Source organism: Falco cherrug, chromosome 1 (assembly GCF_023634085.1).
Source record: "Falco cherrug isolate bFalChe1 chromosome 1, bFalChe1.pri, whole genome shotgun sequence".
NCBI classification, from domain to species: domain Eukaryota; kingdom Metazoa; phylum Chordata; class Aves; order Falconiformes; family Falconidae; genus Falco; species Falco cherrug.
In genome coordinates, this window is record NC_073697.1 from 53,302,604 (window position 1) to 53,322,952 (window position 20,349).

Genomic DNA, 20,349 nt, shown 5'->3' on the forward strand with positions numbered 1-20,349 from the left:
CGGGTGTTAAATCTCTGCACTGTGGTGCAGATTTCATGTTCAGTGCTGTTGGGTTCACTCAGCTTGCCTAGTTGTTGGTAGATTTGCTGTGCGCAACACCTGTTAACGTCATGCAGTTTATTTGCTAATTTCTTCTCAGACGGAGTTTCTGGCTCCCAAAAGCCTATGCATTTCAGCAGACTCTTCTCTGTTTTTTGACAAATTGTTGTTAGAAGAAGCAAATGAGGTAAAATATCTTCTAAAACATCACTGATACATTTATCATGCACACTTTAGGAACAGTAATTTTAGATTATAAAGATGTTTCCTAATATTAGGTCCCCAGAGGAATCCAATGACAAAAAGTAAGCTGTGAGAACTTAATTATCTTCTTCCATACCTTCTAATATGAAGGGTTTTGTTTATAATGGAAGACATCAGTGGATCATTTTTTTGACCTGTTTAAGTAATGGCAGAGCTTGAGTATCTCTTTGTAGGGAAAGGGTTTCAGAAAGTTTAAAAGTAAATCAGTGCAGAGGATTATATGTCTACCGCCCCAGGACCTTTCTCTGGTTTTTAATGTTCTTCCTAACTTGAGCAGAAAATAAGAGGTCTGAGATTTCCTGTACAGTGGGAGTATTTGAAATATTGTATTTTAGGAAACTCCAACATAGAGCTCTTAATGTATTTCTGACCACTCTCTGTCAGTGTTATTATGGGTCTCTCTGTAAGGTGGCTGGCATGTGCAGGCAACTCCTACTCAAGACATGAGTAGCCTAGCAGGGAAGCCTGGCAGCCCAGGCAAGTTTGCAGGTAAATCAAGAGTTAAGAGAGATCTGGGCTTTTGGTGAGCTGCCAAAGGAATAGGGAAGTGACAACCTCGCGGTGCAAGTCCCTGAGTTGTCTGCTAGCTGGACTGATGTGAGATGGAGATCTTAATAGTGGAATGACTTCAATATCTGCAACAAACCTTCTCACTGGGAAACTGACAATTTGCTCCAATGACAGTTCTTGAAGGAAGTGTATAATTCTGAGCAACTTCCCTTCTCCCACTCCCCACCTCCCAAAATATTTTTATGCTCCAGGATAAGCTTTTTTCTTAAAAAGTCAAATACTTGGCCTTCTGTATTTTCAAGTGTGTGATCTATATGCTGAACTATTTAGTCTGATGTACAATAAATATTTAATTGTTTATATAAAGTAGAAGATTTTCATGTGGAGGTTGTAAGAAATAACCACTGATGAAATGCCAGTTCCCAGGGAGTTGGAATGAGACAATTGTTCCATGCATTAAAGAAAGAATAAACAGGTCATGTATTTAGAATGTAATATTTTCTATCCTGAGTAGGCCCCCTAACTTTAATGGTCTAAACAGTTCTAAACAACTCTTGCTCAATTTCATAAGTTTATTTTATTCAGAGGTTTGGCATTTTGATTCTTTTTTTCAAGGAATTTTTTTGAAGTGGTTGCTCTTCCTACACCATCCATGGACCACAGCAGACATAGGTGGTAATGGGAGAGGTTTATGCTCTGCATCATGTGCAGTCCCAACACCTTGATCCAGTCCAAGAACTTTGCCTTTGTTGTACAAAAGTTCCTGTTGAAACAGCAAAGTTGAATATATGTATTGACTTCTACAGGTTAATAATTTGCCTGTTTGCACTTTCTGTGTTTTCTGTAGAACTTTGTCCAATAAAAGATTAATTTTTTGAAGGTATTTTTGGGTCAAAACCAGCAAAGACATTGAAGCTTCACAGATTCTCAGGATGCTTAATAATATGGTTGGGTGCTCATGTACTGAGGCTTTTTGCAATGTGTAATTCCATTCAGTAGGAGATTCAGAAGGTTTAAAAAATGTTTCCGCTTTTGAACAAAATAATGACTTTTTTTTTTAGAAAGGAATGTATTGAACTTCTGCCTTTATGAAGAAATGAAAATACAAAGGATCATTTATACAGTTTTCTCAAAAGGAAACTGTTGATGAACTTCCGTAAGCTCCCTGAAAAACACCACAATCCTGGTGGCTTACATATCCCTGGCCACATCCAGCCAGCATTGTTATTCCAATTCTGGGTTCTTCATCCGGTGTGCAAGGGCTAATCCACACACAAAGCTGAGTTATTTGTTCATTGCATGTCTCTGCAGAGATGGTGCCAGGTGGTAAATCCACAAAGCTAGCACACCTCTTAATACATAGTAAAACATTTTCTACACTTTGAACAATGCTTTACTATTACATTTGGTCACAATTCTTACTGGTTCTTACAAGCCCCATCTCCATTTAAAGGTACAGTATTCTTTCTTTTCACCCTGCATGTTCTGTGGGGAGGGGGCTTTGTTAGTAGGGGGCTTTTTTTGCTCAAGAGCAGGCCTTGTAGTATGCTAATTGGGACAGTTCATACATGGTTCAAGTAATTGTCTGTTTGGTCTCATTAACCCTTCGGTTCTCCTTAAGCTTATCTTGTTATTTCTTAGTTTGACTTATTTATGGTGTCTATTCCTTTTCCCAAGGCCATACCTTGTCAACTATTTGTAAGGGTTGATTAACATCCTCTGTTTTTCAGATTCTTACTTTTTTCTCATTACGGATATTTACGTATTTTGTTTAAAAGGAAATTATTATTCTATTAGCATGGCAGTCTTGGCTTCACTCAAGTCCCATGAGCAAAAGATTTCCAACTCCATGGCAGGCAGCAATAAAGCCCTACTGTTCATGGCTTTAGTTTTTATTCTGCAATTGTCAGATTTGTGGCTGTGTTTAGCTTGTCTGGCACACTGTTGGGAAGCTCGGTGACCTGCCAGTAAAGTGTGCTGTCCTCTGTAGGAAACCTACCTGCTTCTGTCAAATGGCTCATCACATCCTGTTCTTGTAGAACACTTATACATTGGTATAACAGTCCAATGGAAAAATGTCTAGCTAACTACCAGGAATGGGAAGATCACTGAAAAACATGTTTTGTAGGTGGGATGGGCAGAGCTTCAACTCAGCTCACTTTCCAGTAATTTGCAGGGATAGACACTCACCCAGGGTTACTGTTTTGGTCAGACCAAAACGAAAGAAGCAGAAGTTTTGGACAGAACCCCTAGTGTATGGCCACCTTCAGGCTTAAACAGACTAACAGAGTTTAAATCTCTCACATCTGGAGTTTCAAGGTACCAGGACTCACTGCATTTGTCACCATGAGTGTTCAGCCAGTGGAAGTTAGCTGAGATTTGAGGATTATATTTAACATGTGTTAACTAACATCTTAAAGAAAACTTTGTCCTTCCTGAATATGTTTGTGGTTTTTAGCTATCTGGACAGGACTGGTCCTTCCTCAGTGTGTATATACTCATTGTATGCATGTAAAAACATGGTTAAGTTTATTAGCAGTGGTATTGCTTTTGCAAGGCGCATGAAGAAGCACATTTCTCATAAAATGAGCTTCCTCCAGCTGCTCTGCAGTTCTTGCTTCATCTTCCACTTTCTGAGCTGCAACAGTCAGAGTTATTGTAAATTTGTCACAAATTAACAGGAAATTGTGCTTCCCCTTGCTAATACAAACACTAATGGATCAGGCCAGGTTCTGTGCTGGTGTTAATTGCTCCATCTCTATTTGAAGTCAATGGCACCGAATTATTTCCTGATAACAGAGGACTCAACATTTAATATTTAATTTGACACACAGGCATTGGTTATGTTGAGTTGGAAATCTCATTTGTGAAACTTTGTAGGCTTGGGCTAAGATGCTTTGTATGCTAACACTAGAGCTCTTATTTTGTATCCTTTTCTGTGGCTTTCACCACAAAGTGTAACCTCCCATTTCTATTCTAGCCTGACACAGTTTTTGAAAAAAATCAGCAAGTCTTTTGGAAAGGAGGGGGTGTGTCTTTCCCTCAATTCTCCAATCTTCAGATGTAGTTTTCCCCATCACACCTCTATTTTTAGTTTGCAGTCTTTTGCACTCCTATTCAAATTTTCCATTTTCTTTATTTTCCTCTTTCTTTGATTCTGTTTCAGGATTCTTAACAGCAACAACATTCTCTACTTTGCTGCTGGATGATTAGAGTTTTATTTCTAGTTATTATCTTGCTATGTGAATCATTCTGATAATATGTATCATATAGAATTGCATCTAATAATTTACAATATTTCCATTTCTGCCCCCTCCCTTCTGCCGTCTCTCCATCCATTTTTGTCACAAAGATTCAGAATAGCTTGCTGACAGTACCTTTCTTCTACTTACACATATCCAGTTAGAAGTGTTTGCTTTAAATAGGGCAGGCATTTCACTGATAAATGATTATTGAAGGTATATTTGTTATTTATTACGTGGTGATAAATTAATGAAGAATATATTATTCTGTTTGCTGCCTACATGTGGACCCTTTCTGCCTTTAAAACTGAGATTTAATTATGAAATTCCATTTTATCTGTCAAATTCCTGTAGTTCTTTGAGCCTTCTTTAAAGATTAATAGTTGGCTAATTATAATCATGGTGTTAATATTTTTTTTCTGAAGGTAGTCAAGAACAGTATCTCCATAAGGGTTTGGCTAGGACAGTCTTATCTAGAGCATGGAACTGTCACCTGCTCCATGAAAATGTGCTTGGTTTAAAGAAAAAATGATTAAAAAAAGAAATATTTCCAAGGGGAGATAAAAATTTCCGTTCATTTTAGTGATCTAATCCATAGAAAAGGCCTGCAACCAGTTTTAGTGGCACATGTTATATGAGGATAATGGAGGAGGTCCATGAAGAGAGAATAAACTGCAGTGCAGAGGTGAGGACAGGAGGTTTAAATGACAGTGGGACATAGGCATAGCAATTTTTTAAGTTTGCATTATTTTCAACACAGCATGTTGAACCCATACCTGTAAACATACCCCTAGCATGGCTGAACCCTCTAGTACATGTGGTGATTGGCTTGCTCATGCATCCTGGGTACCTTAGGACACCACCCTGCATATTCAGACTGCTTGGCAGCAGTGAAGTCCAAGAGGTGGATCATGCCAAGTTCATGGTTTTTGCAGGCTGTGCTCAGGAGAAGGCAAGGATCATTATTCCAGAAGCAGTGAGATGCAGAGAGTAGGTTGCATAGTAATGATCCTGGAGAGTTTGCTGCAGCAGGATTCCTGTCTTGTCCTGGAAGGAAAAGGGGCAGAACTTCCAATCTACAGAAATAGAGAAATTATTTTAGTGCACATGACAGGATAGAACTTACTGCATAAGTGGCATATCTGGATTTGTATCTCATATTAAAATGAAACTAATTAATACCTTCATCTGTATCGGAAAGGAAGAGGTGGCCTTTTCTAGAGTATTCTTTTGTCTCAGAATGCTCATGGTTGGTATCAACACAGAGTCTTCTGACATTCACACAAAGCTTTTCAGTTCTGTTGGTGCTTAAGCCTGAGCTGTTGTGTAAATTTTACCTTTGATGATGTGTTCACTACTGAAAGAGGATAAGGACAAAGACAATCAAGTATTTATGGTCTTCCAATATCATCCCATAATGGACACTGAGAGAGTTCATTCATTGCAAGAGTTATAGAGCAGCTCAGACTATTGAACTGCAAAAAGCCTTAAATTATGGACTCGTATATGTTCATACATGATTATGCTCACATAAACATGAACAACTTCAGTAAAATAAATTTCATTTATTGTGACTTCTTCATTTTAACAGTTTATATAATAGCCAAATGAAATGAATCAATGTCTTCTGCCTCAAAATCAAACCACAAAAATTATCTGTTCACTAATGACTAGGATTTCTTCAAAAAAAATACTAGGCCAGATAACCTTTTTACTCTCATGTCTCTTCTTAAGAATTTGGCAAGAGTGTAGGTGAATGCAGACATGAGGTTTGAAGGCACATGTGAGGGAATCATCTTTGTTACTTGACAACTATGGTTATGTGAAGAGGTTAAAACCTGACACATACTAGTGAAGAAGGAGCACAATGCATAAAAGAGAGGTAGCCCTGTCCCAATAATGACAGATTCATCCTTAGATAACCATGTCTTCCTGAGGGAAGCTTACGTATTTTTCCTTATATTTTAAAATTTATGAATTTATGGCCTGCTTGTTTATTTGCAAGTATATTTTTCATCCAGATTCCTGCTTCAAGCCTCGCCTTGTCATTTATGGTCTAATTTTTGAGAAAAATCTATCTTATAACAGTGAATGAAGATTGCTTTATTTTAAAGTTCTTTTTTTCATAGGTGTTATTAAATAAAGTTGCATGTCAATCCTATTGGTCATGAGTTTCTTGAAAGAGGAAACATGAGTACCTCAAACCTTCCATTTTGTAACCCTAGAAAGAAGATGGAGTTGCAAGTAGAGCAGTGAGTTTCTAGGTGAGTTCTATATATTACACAGCGCTGGGAATAGAACAGTCTTCAGTAGAATATTGCTCTTGGGGGAAAAAAGTATCTTTGAAAAATTTATACTTCTTCCCCATTTAAGTCCCTTTTTTTCCTTAATTTTTATTTCTGTTTCTGAATGGCTAGACTTCTCTCCTTTATTATTTTATTATTCACTCCTTGGTTTGGCTGTTCTTTCCATCTCTGAAATGCAGTAAATTTAGAGCACTAGGAAGGGAAATAGGACCTAGTGAAGTGAATTTGGTCAATGACTGTGGTATATCATCCATTGCTTAATCAACCTTAATACAAATGCAAACCTTCAGAAGAATCAGAAAGGATCCTGAGAAACCAAGGGTCAGTGAATCTGGCTTCTGTACTAGACAAATGTGTAGATTTGTACCACATTTTAGGCTACTCAGCTGAATAACCACCCAGACTCTGATATCTTTTTTTATATTAAATAAAGGTTTAGGGTTCTCCCAGAGGTAATGTAAAAATATGAATTTTATAACTTAACCAGTTAAATACACTTTATATTGAGTGATGAGTACCCTGTGTACTAGAGTTAGTAGAGAAATGGTTACATATTATCTGAAGGAAGAGTCACTGGGTAGGGGGAAGTCCTATTTCACATATCTACTAAGTTAACAGCATATCAGTAAGGATGATCAGGTTAATACTGTTGAAATGAAGCTGTCATAGGAAAAAAAGAAAAGTTGCCTCATAGATCAGCAACTGTTTGAAAGTTATGGAACGAAGGGCAGGAGTGTATGCTTGGCTGTGACAATAGAACTGTATATTCTAAGAGATCCTATGTAGCATATTCAGAAAATCCACAAAAGGGATGAATAGGGAAATAATAAAGTTTTTATATGATTTTGAATTATTTAAATTATTTAAATTTAAAACAGACAAATCTGAAGCTGACTGTCAAGAATTGCAGAAAATCCTCATTCTAACTAATTGATAAGAGTGACAAAAATGAAGTGGAATACAGTGCCATAAATGCAAAGCAATGTAAATGAATATAAATAGTCCATGACTGTAAACAGGTAATTAGAGCTAAAACATTATGAACACCCAAGTTCTTAATTTTTTAGAAAAAGCCTAGCAGAAGAAAGAAGTGAAGCATAAAGAACTTCTCATTAAATGTTTCAGTGCTTAAGAGAGTCTGAAGTGAAACTCGAGTTTCAACTGCATTTCTTTGACTAATCTTAAAGAGGAGTATGCAACATCTTATAGAGATATTGGCAGTTACTCTTCACTGATACAGCCATGAGGCTGGAGAGGAATTTTGCCTCTAATAACAGTTCAGCTTCAAGGACAGAGAAGAAGCTTTTCAAAGCTGCATAAGCAGCAGCTTGGCTCCAAACCTGACTGACCTCCAGTAGTGATGAAGTGCCATATAAACATATGTGTCTGTCTTTACCTCCTTCCCACCAACCACCCACGCACAAACTAGCCTAGTTTCTTATCCACACTGTGTGGGCAGAGAATGGGAAAGCAGCTCCTGGGAACTGCTCCCACTCTCTCCTTGCAAGAAAGGGAGAGTGTTCCTAAGGTGTTCTGACTGCAGCTGCTGAGTACCAAAACAAGACTCTGTCCTGGCAAGAGACTTACCCACCTGCTTCTATCACAAGTGAAAGCCTCGGTCAGATGCCTGGGTGCCAGCACAGCCACAAATATCACCATCTCCTGACAAGACCTGTTATCTTCACTTGTTCACTTCGCTTAATCTTCACATCCACATTTCCATGAGCATGGCTGAGGTTTAGCACTTTCCCTCTTCCCACCTTATCCCCACCAAACTTCAAATAGATGAATTACCTTCCCCTAATAAAACAACTTAGAATTTTGAGTTAAGCATTATCAAAACCTTCTTCAAAGCCATTCACTAGCTTTCTATAATATGAAAACATGGTTTTACCTATCAAAATGTATATATACTGATCTAAAGCTGAGTGAATAATAGTTTTTAAGGTATCTGGAATTTCTGCAAAAAAAAAACCCATTTCATTTGATCTAAACCAATTGTATTCAACACCAAATACTTCAACTTTACTTCAAGTACTTTTTAAAAGGATGAAATGTTACCAGTAAGATCAAAGGACACTTCAAAACAAAAAACATTTAACAAAAATCAGTGTTTCCATTTTGAAAATATTTTGCGATTTTTCCCAGATATTTTTAGAATGTAGAGATTATCCAATGTTATTAAATATTTTGCTCAGGAAAAGAAAGCAGTGCTTGTAAAATCTCACTATATTTCAAACAGACTCTCTCATCCTCAGAATCTACCATTAATAATAATTTTTAGAAGCTGAGACTTTATTCCAAGTTTCCACCTTGGGGGAGTTTTCTTTTTATCTTGGCATTGCAAACCTTTGAAAAGAAGCATTTCGAAGGGAAGGCATGACAGATCTTTTAAATGGAATATGCAGCTACTGAGCTCCACACTATAATTACTGTCATACTGAAGAAGGTTAAATATTTATGAAGAATGTGCTTTTTATCATCCCGTCTAATTTTTAAACCTGAATTCTGTAATTGCATTGAAATGCCAATAATCAAGAGGGGGTTCTTTCTTGGCAGGCATAAGATTTTTACCAGTCTCATTTATTTGTGAAGCGTGGCCAATGGAGGTACGTAAACAAAGTGGGTTTTTTTCTTTTTGGACCAAAGATAAATTGAAAAGTTCTGCCAAATAACTTCTTAGGCAACGCCTAACTGATTTTTCCTTACAGATTAGAAAATGGGCTTCCCTCCTTTATGTATATTGAGTTTTATGTTTGGTCACTTTGCGAATTTTTTTGCTCCCCAAATCTGGTTAGGCTAAATATCAAAGTAAAAATTAATCTTACATTCTCACTAGTGTAGATTGCCATGTTGAAATCATACAGTAAAATTCTGAAGTTTCATGCCAAAATTTACTATAACAGCAAAATTTACCTGATTCTTGCACTTTAATAAGTTTGTTAAAAATCTGTTCCAAATTCTGCTTTTAACAACGCTATTACAGATAACTTTCACCTTCTTTTACAGTTCTATAATCAAAATACTAGTAAAACAAATAGGTGAAAATATTTCTGTTTAATAACTTGATTGATGCACATCAAGCCTCACCATTTTCATGTGACAGTTTTATGTAAATCAAGCTAGAAGAATTGTCTGAAGAGATTTACTAGGAAACTTATCCTAAATGATGTATAGACTGTGATTTAGTTAATCAGTCTTTTAAAAACTTTCCAACTGTATTATGGTATATTGGTTTGTCATTGGGAAACATTAGGGGAAAAAATCACAGTTATCTAAAATGGGCTCTAGACAGGAATCTGACACCTAAATCTAAGTCGTGATTCAAATTCTGCTCACACAGTAACTGCTTAAACCAAAAGGCATCTAGCTGTTTTCTCATCACTAGATAGTCCCCCAGGTGTGATTCATAAAGTCTTGTCACTTGCACAGGCCAGAATGGACAACCTGGTTCTCACCTATGCTAGGAAGTCAGAAGTGACACACAATAATGCCAAAGTGTTTGGCTTGGCAGAGGAGGAGGAGGAACTTCTTGCTGAATGTCATTCCACCACAGAGCTACTGAACTGGGACCCTGTCAGCATCGCTTCCTAGCTATTTTCCTTAAATAACTAGCTTCTGGAGGAGAAGTGATGGCAGTCTGACTATCTTTTACTTTACAGACTTGGGACTAATACACTTACCCAGTAGGTGATGCTTAAGAAAAAAGGAGTCCTGGGTTTGATTCTTCATTATAGAGCTATGTGTTTATATTTAGTAGGGGCAGGTGGGTGGGGTGGAGGGTAGGAACAAGAGAAACAAAATAAAAGCCAATGCTAAGATCAGAGTATAGGACAAAACTGCTTTCCCTGGAGCCTTTCAGATGACTGGCCTTTGCATTTTGTGCTTTTCTACACAACAGCACAGATTCTGTTGGAGGCATGGGGGGCATGCAGCCACCTGGAGAAGCACTGCATGGCTTTGAACCCATTCAGACTAGAGAGGATCTTCTACTTCACAAAGTATTCTAGTCACGAGGACGGAGGTGGGAGGTTGCTTTAATTGAACTCTAGGTGCCTACTTTTTAGGTGGCAACTAGCTCGACTACCTCAGCAGTAAATGGATAGCACATTCAGGATGTGATTCATCTTATGGAAGAATAACTGTCTAAAGAATGTCAGGTCAGCCAACTCCTCCAAATATTTCCTTCTGTCACTTGGCTGGAAAGGGATCCTGACTTAACTGGCTCAGCCACAGCCATTTAAAGCTACCCATCGGTATGCATAGGAACACCACCGTGCTGCAGCTCTGTTCTGAAAGAAAACAAGTTCTCCTCAGCTGTGTGAAAGGTATGTCCTTGTCCTCACAAGGAGACCTTGCTTCCAGAACTGGAAGGACCATCCCTAGAGTCACAGAGATAAGCACTCCATGGTGAGGTATTTTCTGGTGGGTACTCCAAGCAACATTCTATTAATAGTGCAGGGTCACCCTTCTGAGAGACCTAAGTCTTCTTGTGCATTATACAGGGAACGTAGAGGCCCAAATTCTGGTGTGATTTCCATTCAGTTAAGCGAGGTAAGCTTACATCCTAAGTAGGCCTGGCTTTTCATAGCTTCCAGAAAATATTTTAAGGGCTATAAGCATCTTATTGGTGTCAATAAATTTGAGTCACAAAGCATCGTGTATTTAAAATTAATCTTGCTCTGCTTCATTTGATTAAAATTTAAATAACTACTTAGAACTGAAAAAAATGTATTAATTGGCATTTGCAGGATGCATTTTCTTCTATCCAAGCTATAAAGCTGGAAATATATACTTTGAGAATTTGTTATGAATCTAGTGTTGACTATCTATGACTCCTCAATTCAGTTTTGCTGTTGCTAACCTGAATGCGTAGAGTTAAATCATGGGAAGCGGCAACAACGTTGTTAAAGGAGTGAGAAGGTAGAACAACGGCACAGATAAGGCAGCCTAAAGTATATAACTTCAAAGAATTTCAGATATGAGTGGCTGCTGGGCTATTGGGAGACAAACTGGCTCTGTGCAGGATGGAATGGGGTACTCTTCCTAGGGCTATGCCTGGGTTCAGCAGAGATCTGAAACTTCAAAGACTTTCGAAAAGGGGAGGTGGCATGAATAGATTAGGAAAGGCTATGAGGGATGAATCAATGGAAAGCTGACAGTCAGACTGCAAGAGACATGGGGAAACATCATGTACAGTGAGCCGAGTGGGGTGTTGGGTTTTGTTTTGTTTTGCTTTGTTTTCTTTTGCTTTACCTCCAGGAATGAGGTTAGCTCAGTTCAGGGGAAAATCAAAGCTTTCACACAGTTCTGTAGATGTTCCTACCTTTCAGGAATTCATGTTTTGCTTCTTGTTTTGCAAGGATGATCATTGTGACATCATATAGCTTTAAATCTGTAGATATGTTTGAGAAAATAGTCATGACCAACATCTTACTGTGACTCAGATCAATGCTGGGAGAAGTTAAGCTGTGGAATACCACCCAAGAGAGGTGGAATTAATGTCTAGAACTTTGATGTATATTCAGCAAGATCCAAAAACCCCAGACTTTCAGATATCAGCTGTGACAGTGACATTCATAATTGCTTCTCTAGCATTATGTTAAAAAAATAAATCATAAAATACTGAATTCTTCTAGGGTTCAGATTCAAAAAAGGAAGACTGAGGACTGGCAAGATGATGATAGACAGTTTAGATTGTGTCTGATTTATCCAGAGTGACCTTGTACAGGAGTTAGATCTGTGTTGGATAACACAGAAAACTAAAACATTAAATCGATTAACTTTTATTATCTATTATCTATGAATTTTATTTTTTTATCTATTCTTTATCCAGTAAAAGAGGGTTTCTTGCAAACTTATTTTTCTGCATCCTTTGCTGCTTTGTATCTACAGGTGCATAAAGATTAACTTTGAACTCTGCAGTGTGTTAACAGTATTGTATTGTGTTTATTGCTGATCACCTTCTAGGAGGTGAAAATGGCTTTAACGTGAACACGTGCATTTTTTTGGCTCCTGTAATTCTGAGCAGTTGAAGGGGCAATAAATGTTGAATGAGGTTGCTACATTCAGAAAAGTATAGTCAGAATAAAATTGTTACTGCAACTCTAGTAAGCCAATATTCATTTTGCTTAAAATGTGCTACCCTAGTCTCATTGTTCTTCAGAACAGTTCCAGTGTCCTTGAAACTGTACGCATTATAGGCAAACTGTAGAACATTCAAGGAATTCAGAATAGATAAACTATTACATATGAGTTTCAGCATGTGAATGGAGAGTGGTGTCCCTTTTCTGTCTCTAGCAAGCACCTCATCTGGGCTCTTTAACTCTATTTACATTACTTCAAAAATTACTGATTTGAAAGGCATTGGGAGTTGGTGGCAATTTGGAGTAGTGATAAATGTTAGGATATGATTTAAGGGATCTAATTTACAAGCTCTGGAGAAAAGCCATTTGCTTCCCAAAACATCTTCACAGGGATCCGTAGAGGAAATCCTATTATGTCTCCTTTCCAGAATCCTGATCTAGTTTTATACTTAAGTACTCATGCAATTTTAAAGAGCCTCTGGGTTTTTTTATTCTGTTTTGGAATCCTGACAACATTAATGCAAGCATGTTCTCAATTACACTTAGCAGAAAGTATAGCACAGAAATATTCAGCATTGCATGAGGGGTTTTGCAAGTAAAGCTGTAAAGATTTTTGTTATACATCATCTGGACATCTGAAGTAATGTTGTCAAGGTCTTTCCAATGTTGTGTAAATCCTGTACATGTTTTTTATAGTCAATCAGAAGAGCAGCAATGGAATGTAATTTTTGCAAACAGTACTGTAAAAGCACGACACATTGAACTACTTAGTTTTTGTAAGCAGACATGAGGTACATCTTGCTAGCAAGTGTATAAACTTTTAAATTATTTGATTCCAGTTTATTTAGGAAAAAAAATAATCGTATTCTGATACTCACCCACAGAAGTCAAGCAGAATAGGACTTTATTTATTTATGGGACCATTAACTATAGAATGGTGACTTACATTTCCTATATTTAATCCTCAGAACAGCAAACAACTTACAGCCACATCAGTTCAATTACTCTCAATGATTTAAAGGAATGTTGTTACCTCCTGCAAATGAAATATCAATATAAGCACTTCAAAAATATTGAAAACTTTGATCCTTTCAGCAGTTTATTACTTTATTTAAAAACATTTTATATTGCTGTATTTTATGCATCTGTTTGCTTTCTTTGTTGTCTTTATTGGAAAATAATGTAGTGCTATCTTTAGCTTAACTTAGCTAAACCTGTAAATATCATAAATATAATCATTGACCTCATTGTTGCAGCACCTTTTTCTTCCTGCCTGCTATTTTCTTCTCTTTTTCATGATTTCTACAGAAGCAAGCAGAAGCAGGGCAGTACGGGCCCTTTTGTCCTTATATCAAGGTTCACCTAAAGCTACATTTGCTTTCCTGCATCTTTTTCTTTCCCAATTGAATAACAAGACAAGTGGCATTAGCATATACTCAGTAAGAACAGCACCACCACATCTCATGGAGACCATATCCCCATGATTTTGAGAGAAAACCACTATTGAGGTATGCAGTAAATAAAGCCATCTCATGAAAGGAATGAATTAAAATGTCAGTTTGTTGTGGGATTAACTACTAATGATCTGATGTTCTGATTTGTGTTAACTTTTACCTTTTCCTCTTGAGCTAACCTACATTTGATCATGTGTCAGGAGAGAGCCCTTTTGAGGACACCTCTTAGCTAGACCAAATTGAGGGAAAATGATTAGATATTCCACAATATTCTGAGGATTTTATAGACAGAGCTGGTTCTCTTTCTTCCATGAACATCTATATGAATTTTATAATAATAAAAAAAGAATGAAAATGCTTAGCGGCTTCACATTTCTTTGTCTTCATATCTAAACTACATTTGGCATCTGAGCATAGTCATGGCCTTGCTCTGGAGTTTATGAAAGTCTTTCCCTGTTCACCACGTCCATCATGTGAGACATCTGCTAGCAGATTAGCATGATCCTTCAGACACGTTTCATTCAATAAAAGGCAGCGGTTGTGGTTGCTGCTGCTTTTCAAACTAGCATTTTAACCTGGACAGTCAGACTGGAAGTCGTTGCTTTTTCTCAGAGGTTGTCCATGGAGGCTAAAAAGTTGTTAGGAGATGGTTAATAGGTGCCATTCAAAGAAATGATGACTGTTCTTGCATTCCACACCTCATAAACCAATCTGCAGCCGTCTGCTTTGTCTGATTGCTGAACTGCTTGCCTGCATGAGCAAACTGGCATTTGCCTCAGTAAAAACTCCTGCATATTCTTTTTTTGTTTCCAAGTATAAAATGGAGAGCAGGAAACTGGCATTTTCTTTGCATGAGGCATTCACTTAATACAATAGAAAAGGCGAAAAACCCTGGTAACTTATTTACTGATAGGCAAGCTCCAAGAAAGCCGTAAGAAAAATCTGGTTTCATTCATTAGCTGTCTCTCTCTTATGCTTGAGTTACAGGTGTCAAAATATGTGTAATTTAGTAGACTTTTCTCAGGATATGAAAGAAAAATAACTTGATCTACTACAAATCTTTAGTTTGGGCTGTAGAACACACTATCAATGAACCGTAACTGCTGGGACTGTCTGCACGCTTCTGCTGCATTTAACTTCATTGTCTTTTTTTGTGATAAATTGTAAAGCAACATATCAGGTTAGTAGATTATTGACTGTCCTGCTGGAAAATTTGTAGAGTGGGCATGGTTTTAAATTAGCTCTGTAAAAGAGTGAACAAGTCAAATCTGTGCAAGGCAAGTTTACGTAGCATGCATTGGACTGACAGGCAGTAAAAAACTGAAATGTACTTATTTGGGTGGAGGGGATTTTGTGAGACATGAGTTGTTTCCATGAACACTTGGAGTCTAGCTAATTTTTACATGATTTTCTGTTCTTTGAAAGATATTTGGCTCTACTCACCTCTGCTATGAAATTTTAAAGGTTTTTTTTTTTTTTTCCTGTGATACAGTTTGGTTACTTTAAGAAGGACAGCTAAATAGCCTTGTTATTCTTTTCCAGGATCAGGGAGAGAAGACTTTGGTCTCATTTTAATAAAGTCCTTTACAGTATTTCAGAAGTGCCAAGGGCTTATGAAACAAGCACAGGTAATTTTTGTTTTCTTCAAGAACCCTCTCCAGTCATGAAAAGTATATGATAACAAAGTGTGTTGGCTTTAATGAATCTGTGCTGATTTAAATGGGTTGAGAGTTCTGTTTACCATCTGGAAAAGTCTAGTGTATATCTAATGTCTGTGTATTTTATTTGATGATTTGGGTTTCTTCCATTATTTCACTTCCTATAATAGTAAAACCTTGTGATATGATTGCAATTGTTCCATAGAAAACAGAGCTGAGGTAGGTCATCCCTGCCCTCTGGTTGGTTTTCTTTTTCACTTTTGCCTAAGGAGAAAGCAAGACTTCAGAAAAGGTTCAGCTAAACTACAGACAGCTTATCACCAGAGATGGCACAGACAAAGAAATAATACTCTCTGTATTGAAATGATCTTCCTCTAAGTGTTAGGTGTCTTTAAAGATTAGAAGATTTTATTTTATCACTTCAGTTTGTAGAGATTTAAAATGTAGCTTTTTTTTCTCCATTTGTGAACCCCGTGGTTTTTTTGTTTGGTTATTTTTTTTCTTCAGAATGTAGAGCCCATTTCTCTGTGACGATATTCACACAGCCTTCAGGAGGCTGTCAGAGCCACAGTATTCAAACCCCTACAAAGAATCTGGTACTTATGAAGGTACTTTCGAAAAGCCCAATGGATACCTTTCTGCATTTCCAGGTACATAAATACCTTTAAAAATATGGCTTTTACCTGCCAACGTCTCACCAGGCAGATTAACAATATATCTATTTCTGGCTGAATATACTGTTGAAAGGCATTGATTTAAAACACTTAATCTTTTTCTTTCTCTTTGGGACCATTGATTAATTCCTCAGCATTTCCATTTTCAGAGAAAGGTAAATAAATACTGCATGGTTTACCAAGTAGGACTCTGGTGGATGTGCTGAAAAATAAGTTCCTGTTTTACCCACACTTCAAAGTCTTCACTGTCCTTATTAAGGGTAGAGGTTTGCATTTGGTTTTCTCAAAAATTAACTTGTCTGCTTTCTTTGTGTGACTTTCAAACATAACTTGAATGTCATTCTCCACTGTAACACTGGTTGCATTTCAGGGGTCTTATAAAATAATTTGAAAGAATTGTATTATATAAGTATGAATTATTATCACTGAACTGTAGATATTTCATGGCAGTGATTGTGACAGTTTGAAAGACGTTTAGTCAAGTAATGGCATATCTGCCACAGGATTAGGAATTAGTATACTGTATTAAAAAATCAAATGTGCTGATTGTAGCCTTTAACTGAACAATGCATAAAAGCAAATGCGATTCCTTGAAATACTTTAGCGATGCATACCACTGATGGGACATAGAGGAATTGACTTCAGCACCTAGGTATTAATTCTACTATGGTGACTTCAGTGGTATCGGGCATTCCTGACTGAAACTCTGAATCCACTGACTACTAGTTCTGTAGAACTGTTAATACCACTCTGTAGCAGAAATCAGAGTTGTACAGATACATGTCTGTAGAGTTTTTTAGAACCATTTCCCACTTGCCAAGTTAAGAGCAAGTTTTCAGAAACTGATTTTGCAGATAGGAAAGGTATTAAATGGTATTTAAAATATTCTAAGTAGAATTCTCCTTCAGAGGTATAAAGTAAGCCTGACATTAAACACAGTAAAAACTACATGTTCACCAGCAAGAGGAAAAAGTAGCCTTCCTGCTCTCAGTACTTCAGAAGATAGGATTGCATGCTGTAGTTTATGTCTGTGGACCTAGAGTATTGTCTCCCTTTCCTCAGATGATTGTACGGAGGACACTAGGTTTAATTAGTGTATTTGAGAGCAGAAGGAGGTATAGTACTGCTTATTAGAAAAATATTTTCCCAAGTATTAGAATTTTGGTTAAACATGATCAAGAATTGTATATTCTTTTAGATTAAGAATTAATGACATTTTTTGTCATTCTTTTTCTGGTTAACTGCACTCGTCACATATTTAACTATAAATACAAAGCTGTGGCACAGATCCCTTGTGAAATTAATGAAAAGGTGGTGCTAAAGGTGTCTCCTTCAAAAACAGGAATTATCTTAGACCCTCTACCCTTTGCTGGCAGACACAAAGAAGTTAAGGATTGTATAGAAAAGTAAACATAACCCATTGAGAGATGAACATTTTGAGAGCTTTGGGGAATTTGCACTTTCACTGTTGTGGTGTCCTCACAGAGAGGTTTGGGAGTCGTTTACCACCCATTTACCTCCTCACTTAGAGTGTTTGAATACTACTACTATGTCAAGAGGTGAAAATGAGCTCTGGGCATTCACTTCATTTAAACGTTTTTATCAAGAGTATTTTTCAGTTCACAGGTTGGTCTGAACTAGAAGATTCAGTGGGTGAAGATAGGTTATGCTGCAATGTACACACCAGGGCTGTGTGTCACAGCACAAAGCCTTCAGTGCCAAAATTCGTATCAACTCCCACAATAGCCACAGCATGCAACTTATCTAGTTATCTCTGCATGACCAGTGCTTTAAAGCAAATGTATACAAAAATAGATCCGTTCCCTGATCCAATTCACAGGATAATTGCCCACAAAGTTGTACCAGTCCTAAGGCAGTACAAATAGAGGGCAGGAATATCTCAGGGTGCTGTAATTCCTGAATACTTCTGTAGTTTAACAGGCTAATTTTTGGTTGCGTTGTTGGAATGAAAGGCTGTCTCACACTCAGGTGTGCTCAGGGTTGCTTGTATTTGCAGAACTGTGTGATGACCTGAACCAGGGACCTGATGCAGCTGAAAAAACAGTTCTTTTTCAGCTGAATCCACTCTTGTTCTGGCACACCTCTGGCCTGCTTTGGCAAGATTAAGCAGTATCTCTGAGCGTTCAACCATGGCTTGTATCTGCTGAAATCAGATTCTGGATCACTGGTTTGGGGAAAAAGAAATTTAGCGGCATCATTCCCCAGCAAATAGTTATTACTAGACAATCAAACACAAGAGATGATGGCCTGTCTGTCAAAGAAATGGCCACAATTTTAAAGAGCTGAGGTCCTTCAGTTAGTAGGAACAATGCCAAAGCTGTCTCCTGAATAAGGTAATGAAGAGTTTAGCAGCAATAGTGCTGTAATGTATTCCTGCTGTCTGCACGGGGCTCATCGTCCTCCCAGCTGGTTCAGCATAACTGTATATAAGGCAAGCAGTTATGTAGGTGGAGAAGAGAGCTGATTCTACTAAGCCACTTTCTCCTTTATGTTTACATTGCTACTTCCAGTATACTAGCAGTTAAACAGGCCAGTTCAAGGCTGGTAACCTGGGGCAGAGGAGAAGAAAAAGCATCCTTTGGTGACAGGTGAGACGCTGCAAAACTCTCATGCTTGTGATAAGGTGGAGGGAACATACCAGAACTCTGCAGGCCCCCACAGAGGCTGTGACACCCATTTTATCCTTGCTCTGAGAACAGGAAAGGTTTTCCTTTTTACTTTCCTGAGCTGTCAATCCCTGTCCAACTTCATGAGCAGTTAATTTACTTGCTAAAATCCATTTTTCATGCATTGCCCCATTTGTAAGGGATAGTAAATCCTTTCCTTTATTTACTGTGCTTGAAATTTAGCTTTCTTCCATAAGGCTACAGAAGAGAAGTTCTTGTATGAGTCACTAAAAGGAGCACTGAGGCAGTTAAACTTTTACATTATTTTCTTTTCAGTTTATGAATGTCTGAGCTTTAGCTGACTCAAGTTCATTAAGTATGAAAAAACGGCACTAGGATTTTAACATCATTTGATGTTAAATAATTAACTCGGAAAACTAATGCCAACGTCATAAAACATCATATGCATGATATTGAATATATAGCTATATTCAGTAATAAATATCTTATGGAATTCATATAACTGAAGCCCACACAAGAATAAGGAAGCTGCCAAAAGTAGTATCATATCCAGCTGGCTTAGTCAGCAAGAAACCAACTGGTCCACAGATGCTCTTTTTTTTCTATGAGAAAATATCCTCTTTTGCAAGTCTCCTCTCTGCAAAATGTTTAATATGAACTCTTCTCCTCCTGCAGGCTGTAAGTCATTTATTCATCAAACCCTTTTATTTGTAGCAGATGGAAAACTTGGTACGAATTTAAAAACAAAAAAGGGGAAGATTAGACACTTAGGTGAATAATAACTCTAATTGCATTATACTGCGCTGACTTTTAAAAAAGGTGTTGAGGCATGGGAGTCAACTGATACTCAGATGGATTTGGATGCCTTTTCTCTGTTCAAGTAGCACAGACAAGAACTGGGAAAGAAGCTGCTTTTCCTGCTTGTTCATCATATGTAAGGATGTGAACATAGGGAATGCAGCTATGGTAAGATGCTCCCCTGTATCCAGTGTTCCCTTACTATCTGCTTCCAATGTCCTTGTCTGTTTAATTGGCTCTTTAGCCCTGGTCCCAGCCAGTGTCACCGTCAAAATGGATTAGATGCTTTGTTTCTGGAGGGTGTGTCCTTTTGTTCCCTCTATTATTCCCCTTGCACAGGAACCCACATGCTCAGGCAAGAAAACAAGTCAGTAAAATAAAAAAGACATGGTATGGTTCCAATGCCTTTTCTTCCAGCACATGCACACTTATGTTACCTTTGTTAACTGACTGTAGAACACAACTTGCATTCCTGCTCTTTGTACTTTACACAAAGTCACAAGGGGAAAAAAGATGCCATTCCTATGTGGATCAAGGGAATGGTTCTCAGACTGTTTCCATTACTTCACAAGAAATACTGCTACCGCTCATAGTATAGGTAAAAGTCTCTTAATTTTGCCAATAACATAACTGCTACTCTAGCAATGGGAAAAATATGTTCCTTTGATTA

At 37.5% G+C, this 20,349-nt stretch overlaps 1 long non-coding RNA gene across 1 annotated transcript; it reads right to left on the minus strand.

Moving 5' to 3' along the window:
• Positions 1 to 1,371: 1,371 nt before the first annotated feature.
• Positions 1,372 to 17,168, minus strand: LOC129735827 (uncharacterized). The gene is made up of 2 exons (XR_008731680.1): positions 5,238 to 17,168; positions 1,372 to 5,131 (listed from the first exon to the last, which is right to left on the minus strand). It is a non-coding gene; the product is annotated as an uncharacterized LOC129735827 (long non-coding RNA).
• Between the last annotated feature and the right edge of the window lie 3,181 nt (positions 17,169 to 20,349).